Source organism: Pseudorca crassidens, chromosome 5, assembly GCF_039906515.1.
Source record: "Pseudorca crassidens isolate mPseCra1 chromosome 5, mPseCra1.hap1, whole genome shotgun sequence".
In the NCBI taxonomy this organism is placed as follows: Eukaryota; Metazoa; Chordata; class Mammalia; order Artiodactyla; family Delphinidae; genus Pseudorca; species Pseudorca crassidens.
The window spans coordinates 75,443,568-75,451,647 of record NC_090300.1 but is presented as its reverse complement, the minus strand read 5'-3'; the positions used below and the strand labels follow the sequence as shown (position 1 = coordinate 75,451,647).

The window sequence follows — 8,080 nt, the reverse complement described above, 5'->3', positions numbered from 1 at the left end:
GTCCTGACTCCAAGTCCTGTGCTGTTCCCTGCTGCCACCCACATCCAGGGCCTCAGGGCTCCTCTCCAAGGTGGAAACGGTAATCCCTGGTGACAGCAGGGAGAGGCACAAGTTTTTTTTTATCTCAGTCTTGGTCTCAATTTTAGAGAATCATTCTGAGTTCAGAGCCTCAAGGTGGGTTTAGAGTTACTTCTGGAGAACTGTTCAGAAGCACCGGTAGTAGGAAGTTTGATTCTGGACCTCTCTCCCCCGCACCTTCAGCCACGTCTCTTATCATCAGAAAGAATGTATGAAAAACTCAGGAATCGAGTACATCACAGCTGGGATGGACCTCACGCCATTGGCTCAGGCATGAGCCTGTGGTGCGGGGGGGGGGGGTGGAAGTCTGTTCCCTTTCAGCCTCCGTCAGGGGGGGCAGGGCCCTGGCTTTCACCTATTTTGGGATTCTTCTAAATTGGGAAGACAGTTTGCATACTGGGTAGTCAAAAACAACAGGTGTCCACGACAGTTATAAATCTAGTGTTCTCAGGCGAGGAATAAACGGGAAGCCCTGTCCCAGCAAACAATGCCAGTCTTGGGCACTGACTCAGGGGGCAGCAGGCAGGTATTTGAAAAAAGACTGAGAAACTTGCCGAGAGCCTGTGTCCCCTTCTGACTGCCTCTCAGAGAAACAGAGGCAAGTTGAGTGGAGGACCAGCGTCCAATGGAGGATGAGCCTGTGACGGGCCGAGGTTCAAGTTCATGTGAGAAACAGCGGAAGTAACAGGGGCCATTTAACCCTGAGAAGAGCCAGGCTGTGGAGAACTAGGAGAGTGTATTCCCCTGTCTTCGAATATTGGAGCAGTCAAGGGGGTGAGATAGTCCGGGGGGCATGGCTAGAATTGAGAAGCGGGAAATTATAAGGAGGCAGATTTCAGTTTGATGTGAAGATGTTTCTAGCAACCAGAGGTGCCCACCAAGTAACTAGAGTGATTCCAAAGGTGGGGACCTGTCCTCCACTGGAAGTCTTCAAGCCAGGACATGGGAGGTCAGTTGGTTAGCCTCTAAGACTGTACCGTCCAACACAGGAGCCACTAGCCACATGTGGCTTTTGAGCACATATAGAAATGATGATCTTTTGGATACATTGGCCCAGCCCAGAAAGCTGCCCCCTGCAGGCACGGGTTCTTCTCCCAAACTTACCGATTAGATGAAACCTCCTCCTCTGGGGAGAAGGGAGGTGAGGGTGTGTTTCTCCCGTTGCTAGGAATGCCCAGTCAGGGGGTGTGTGGGGATAGAGGTGAGGTTCACCTGGGCTTACACCTCCAGCGTAAGCCAGTGTCCAGCGTGCTGAGATGGAGAGAGACAGGGCGTTACGGATTGGACACCTGGTGGACCAACCTGTGTAAGCTGCATCTCCCCACCGGTGCTGGCCATGCCCACATGGGCACGAACCGTGGCCATGCACGGAAAGGCACATCGCCTTGCTCAGTGCAGAGCAGCTATTGTCTGAGTCCTTGATCCCACACTCGGTGTGTCTCCTATGACATCAAGCACTGGTTTTCGGGGCTGGGATTTTGCCTGTCTCTTACCAACTGGTGTTGTGTCTGAATTCTAGAATTGTGGGATTTCAGAGCCGTTAGAGCTCCCAGATACCATCTGGGCGTGTTGCAGATGAGGTAAGTGGTCTGTGAGAGGGGAAATGAGGCGGCAGCGAGGAAGAGGGCTGTGTGGGTGTTGTCCGGGACACGTGTAGCTTCTCCACCCCACCCCCACCCTGTCACCACCGCTTCCTAGACCTAGTAATTCAGGAAGGCAGTCTGTCTGACCAAACGGCAGGAAGTCCACGGCCCACTCCCATCCCGCTGGGGGCTGGTTCTATTCTTGGGCCATCAGAGACCACACGCCCTTCGGGGCATGTGATACGAGCCCAGACTGCTCACTTTAGTTCTGGGATCTGCCACATTCAGTCTCTTTCTTAGTTGTTTATGTTTTCCTTGCATTTTTATATATCCATGACAACCACAGGTCCTCTCAGGTTCTAACGGAGATCTTAGACCCAGCATCTGGGTAGAGATAAGACGTTTTTGCGATTTGTTTTTTTCATACTTTTTCCCATTTACTTTATTGTTCATTAAGTGCAACATATTAAGTTTAATATATTAATGCAAATCTATTTCAAACTCCAAGTATGTGATAAGAAAAGAACTTATTTTTACCTTTAAAAACAAATCATTCGGGACTTCCCTGGTGGCGCAGTGGTTAAGAATCCGCCTGCTAATGCAGGGGACATGGGTTCGAGCCCTGGTCCAGGAAGATCCCACATGCCGCGGAGCAACTAAGCCCGTGCGCCACAACTACTGAGGCTGCACTCTAGAGCCGCTCGCCACAACTACTGAGCCCACGTGCCGCAACTGCTGAAGCCCGCAGGCCTAAAAGCCCAAGCTCCGCAACAAGAGAAACCAGTGCAATGAGAAGCCCACGCACCACAAGGAAGAGTAGCCCCCGCTCGACGCAACTAGAGAAAGCCCACGTGCAGCAACGAAGACCCAACGCAACCCAAAAAATAAATACAAATAAAAATTAAAAAGATAAATCAAACCAAGTCAAATCCAATCCGTTCCTCCTAAAATAAAATAAAAAAAAGCAAATAATCCGTGATGTAGTCAATAGAGTATATATTACAAAGTCAATTTTTATCATAACCTAAATTTATTTGAGCCCAGGTTTCACTAGCTGTGAACCAGAAGTGTGATATACTTACTTGATTGGATCCATGTCTCTGTATATTGGCATTTCTCTCCTATCCTTTTTGTATATGCAAAATGCATTCTAATCACTGATTCTAGATAAATCTGTTTCTTGGAGAGTAACAGACATGACAAGAAGATGGTTTTCATATGAAGAGAAGTACAGGCAGATGAGGCTGAGTTTGCTCCGAGTTCACGCTCGCAGCACAGCCGAGGAGCAGCTTCAGAGCTGGAGCCAGATTCCCGAGTTCCTGCCTCAGCGGTGCTGCCGTTGAGCTGGAGATCTCGGGCAAGGCCCTCCCTCTCGGCTACCCTTCTCCAACGTTAGGGATCAGCTGAGCTGAGGGGGCCACGCCGCTAACGATGGCCCTGAGATTACGGGAGGGGCTCTGGCCCAGGTGCCCCGTGCTGCGGTGAGTTTCCTAGGAGGCTCAGACCACAGCATCGGCGCAGGTCGCCCCCATCATGTGCGGGTAGCGTGCTATTAAACAGCCTCCCGCTGCTGACCGTCCCAACCTCTGTCCTGTAGTGCAGTTGGGTGAGATCTCTCCCAGATGGTGAGCTTCCGACACTTTTTAGCAGGAAAAAAATTCGAATCGAATCACTCCAGGCTGGCCTTGCACATCGTCTTATTTGCTGAGGAAACAGCCTTTCTCGGGCATAACCTCTTGAAACTTACCTCTTCAGAGGAGGCTCATCTTAAGGGGATAAGCTTTAGCATTGAAAATTCTCTTTCCATCTTTGGTTGGCTGTTTATTCTCCTTTATTCCAGGCCCTAAACTTCAGCCCTATTTGTGCTGTCTGAGTATTTGTGTTAAACAGTCAGCCTGGACTTCATCAGAATGACAGCATTTTAGGGAACCCAGCTGTAGGGCTAGTGTCTGGGATTTCAAAGAGCGGACGCTTTAAGCCTCTGACCTGTGCTCCAGAAGGGTAAAGGTTGGCACTAAAAGCTGCCATCTTTACGGGGGATATTAAGCAAATGGGACTTTCTCCTAATGCAGCCAAAGGGACCGGCAGCTCCGATTCAATTCAAAGAGAGCTCAGGGCCCACAGGAGGCCCAGAGCTGCATTCACCGTGGCGAGTCTCCCGCTGTCTGCTGAGCAGCCATGGGCTCCCAGGAGAGTGTTTCTTGAGCACCTACTGTCTGCCCAGCTCTGTGCTGAGTGCTACGGAGCAGACCTAACACGAGTGTTACCACGTGAGTACTGCTGGCTCCTTCCCAGCTTCCTCCAGAGGGTTCGGGCAGCCGGCTCTGACCTGTCCACCGGCAGAAGGGGGCTGGCCTTTGTGTTGCAACCACAATCCCGGTATCTGAAGCACCTGGACGAAGCTGATGTCTTACCTTTAGTCCGCCCGTTCCCCTCTAGGGCCAGAACTTTATCCGAAACTCCACTCTTCTGAGCTGGGGCTCAGGCAGCTGGCTAATCTCTTGACACCTTCTCAGATGCTACCTGTGTCTTCAGCTGGGGTTCTACTCCAGTCTGGATCGTCACCAGCTCTCACCGCGCAGCCCAGCTTCGATGCTGGGTATTGCCACTGTCCCATTGCCCCTGCAAACAGGCAAGACGGAAGCAGACTCCTCAACCCGCTTCCATTTGTGTGACCCCCTCTGACAGGGAAGGGCTCCTCCTCTACTCAGCACCCAGCTAGAAACCTGACCATCAGCTTAGATCCTTCCCTCCCCATCCCATCATCCAATTAAAGTTGATTCTCGCTCTCTCAAAGCTATTGATTTCTCTCCGTTCCCACCCTTAACAACCTTGGTTCAACCACCTGTGTCTGTCTTGCTCGCCATTGCAGCTTCAGCTCCCGGCATAGGACCTGTCAAGTGGTTGCTCACAATATCTGTTGAATCAATGAGTGAAAGTGAGTGAGCCAGTGGAGACCGTCCATGGTGATCTGTCTAGTCTCATCTCTCCCCTCACCCCTGGCACCCATCCTGAACTCCTTTTGGTTCCCTGCCCATCCACCTCTTCTGGAAGCCTTCTCTTATCCTCCCGTGTGAATGAGTTGACTTCTCTGTGCCTCAGAGCACCGCACACCCAGCCCATTCCTATAGAGCACGTGTCCCACGGCACTGGCATTGCCTGTCTGTGTATCAGTTGTTCTCACTTGACACTTAGTTCCGTGAAGCAGCATCTGTGTTCTACTAGTCATTGCATTCCCAGCACTCAGCACACGGGAGGTGCTCCTCACATATTTGTTGACTAAATGAAGATCTAGAAATTCCTGCTTCCCACCTAACCCCTTGCCACTCTCGTGTCTCCCCCTCACCCCGTCCATCCGGGTTTTGGCACTGGTCACTCTGATGTGCGTCCGAGAACCTCGGGACCAGCTCCACTGGGAGTTTGTATCTGGGCGCTCACATCACCCATCCTGGTTCTTGCCCTGTATTGGGGTGCTTTGTTCAGTGTCCTGACCTGCACAGTCAGACGTGCTTTGCTGGCTCTTACATCCGAGTCTATCCAGAGCTCGTGCCCTGTTCTGGTGTTTTCTGACTGGGTCTCCTATGGTGTTTTGTGCTAGGCTGATCCCCTCACTGGGCCGTGAATCCCCAGGCAGAGGTGACATCTAAGTCCTATCTGGGTGGGACCAGATAGGTGGGACCACTCTCCCCCATCCCCACAGCGCTCAGAACAAGGGCTTGGTGGTGCATAGTAGGTTCCCAGGAAAGGTCAGATGCTTCCCTTGGATTGATCAGAAGCTGGCGGGGCTCAAGGAGGAGCAGGGCTCTGGGAGTTAGGATGACTGGAGGGAAGCCCCTAAGGTGAGGGAGGGCGAGGGGAAAAGGGAGATATTTGTCACCAAGAGTGTGGGTGGAAGAGGACATGCCCTGACAGGAACAGCAGGGAAGCAAGAGGTGGAGGGAGGGAGGGAGGGAGGTGCAGAGCAGAGTTGCCGGCCTCAATGCCCTGTTAGACATGCCCCAGGCACCCGGGGGGCAGCCAGCTGGCTGGGCCCCGTGCCCACACAGCTGTGACCATGGGAGCTCTCTGCACGTGCCTGTCCTCGGCCACAGGGGCCCTTGCTCTCCCCATGCGATGGAAAGGGCCTCACACCCCTTTTATTGAGAGAGGAATCAAGTCAGCAAAGTGCTTTATGTCTCCTCTAGAAAGGATGTGAAGCAAATGTTAGTTATCTTCACGGCCACCACCACCGTCATCCCCTCACTATTCCTCACATCTGTTTCCCTGGGTGTTCACCTTTATTATCTCATTTCGATCATCACAACTGCCGTTATTTACACTTCATAGTTGAAGACACAGAAGTTCAGAGAGGTTGAAGGGCTAACCCAAGGTCACACAGCTAGCCTTGCGGGGTGGTGATGTGGACTGAGATACCTGCTCTGGAAATCCTCTTAGAAAGTGTGGGCAGGGACACAGCCCAAGTCTGTGTGTGTGTGCACGTGTAAGTGTGCCTGTCCCGATTTTCTCCGTGTGCACCTGTGTCTGTCCACGCCTCTGCATGTCGAGGGGTGCGTGTACGGTTCAGGGTGGACCTTGGCAGGTGTTTACGTGTGGAACCGCACAGAGGGCAGCCTCGGGGTCGCGGGCGCGTGTGAACGTGGTCTGGGCTCATACACGCGCGTGCACGCAGGCACTCACCCCCTTCTCAGATGACTTGGCTGACTGAGGGTTTGACAACTGAAACCCAGCTGCGTTCTGGCCGGGAAACATCCGCTGTGGAAACCTAGGAGGAGCTGACAGTCCCTAAAGAGGGGCTCCACACGCTGCCAGCAAGCGCTCCTGGCCCGCCGCCTAATTCCCTGCAAATGCTCTTTAAATCTGTTTCTAATTTGGACTCTGCCTTCCCCTGTCCCCACCCAGCCCTCCCCACTCTCCCAACTTGCCTCAAACCAGTCGAATTATGCTGAATAATGGCTGTGGAGGGGGGAGAGTGCTAAAGGTCACCAGTGGGCTGTTGGAGGGTGTAATAATGTCACATTTTAATTTACGCAGGGAATGGTGAGGGGATCAAAACCAATAAATTCGGGCTGTACTCGCAACTCCGGCCAACGGTAACTCCTGCAGGTCATGCCACTTCCAGAGAAGAAATCACTAACTGTCACACCCCACAGTCCACTGTGTTGGAGAAAACCCATGTGTGTATGGACAGATGCAAAACACAACCTTTTCTGTTTGCAAGAGGACTTGGATTTGGGGATTTGCAGCATCAGCAAGAATCTCTCCAGTTGTCGGAGTATCACCCAGATGGTCTGGGTATTAAGATTCTAAAAATATGTCTTCCGTGTATTTTGCAGTCCTGTGAAATATTCAACACCAGGATGACCCAGATCCATGGGAAAGTGTACCCAAAGCACAGCAAGAGGGGTCAGGAGCAGAGCTGTGTGTATACATTGATGGCAGCTCTGAAAGCTTGTTTACATGCGAGAAAGGTGGGGAGGGGGCTGCTGGGAGACATCTGTCGGAACTGTGTTTGTGTTGAGAGGTTGGGGATATCATTTGAGGTGCAGTTGTCTTAATCATTAATATGGACTTAAAGCATGAATTCTTTTGGAAGGCAGAGGGTTTGCTCTACTGACCCCTTATGCCCCCTTGCGGAACAATGGAGTCCAGAGATCTGGAGGTCTAGAGATGATTCTCACCTGTGCTGTGTGGCCAGGTAGCTGGGGAAGAAGCCAGGAGCGAGAGGAAGCCATGCGTTGTCGGGTGTCTGGAGGCCTTTGCTAGGGAGGCTGTGGTCATGGTGATCTGGTGAGAGCCCCGCCTCTTCCCTCCAGCATCCTGAGAGTCTGCAACTGGCGTGTGCTCCAGGGGCTGCAGAGGGGGCCTGGCGTGCTGCCCATCCCTCAGCTGGCTCTGCAACTGCGGGAAGGTAGAATTTGCAGTCCTGGGGGCCACCACCGGGAAGCCGTGAGGCTGTCAGGACTCTGGAGCACACGCTGCTCCATCTGGCTGGGAAGGAAGTGGGAGGGGGAGAAGCTGCTCTGGGCTGAACGACACCCTGAGGACTTGTGCTCCCCATTCCCCGCCACACACCAGACAGAGGCCACCAGGATGCCTTGGGAAGAAAGAGGAGGATGGGGCCACACGTCTGCCATGCCCAGGGCCTGTCTCTGATTCCATCCCTCAAGACACTTCACTTTCATATCTTTTTCCTTTTTAAATGGTTGCCATTTATTTAGCTGTCTGTGATGCTTAAGACTTTGCATATGTCAAAAGCCTCATTTAATCCTCAGAACACACCTGCAAGGTAAGTGTGGCAGAGATGGCTAACCTTCAACCAGAAGTCCCTACTTCCCTTTCTTTAGGGTTGAGCTCTTGCTGGGATGTAGCTGCTCATTCGTGGACCACACTTTCCAGCCCCCTTCACAGCTAGTTGCAGC

The 8,080-nt window shown here is 52.4% G+C and overlaps 1 long non-coding RNA gene across 1 annotated transcript; it reads left to right on the top strand.

Annotated features, from left to right (window-relative positions):
• The first annotated feature begins 413 nt into the window (after positions 1–413).
• Positions 414–2,537, top strand: LOC137224488 (uncharacterized). Its single transcript, XR_010943363.1, has 3 exons — positions 414–852; positions 1,598–1,658; positions 2,266–2,537. It is a non-coding gene; the product is annotated as an uncharacterized lncRNA (long non-coding RNA).
• Positions 2,538–8,080: the final 5,543 nt, after the last annotated feature.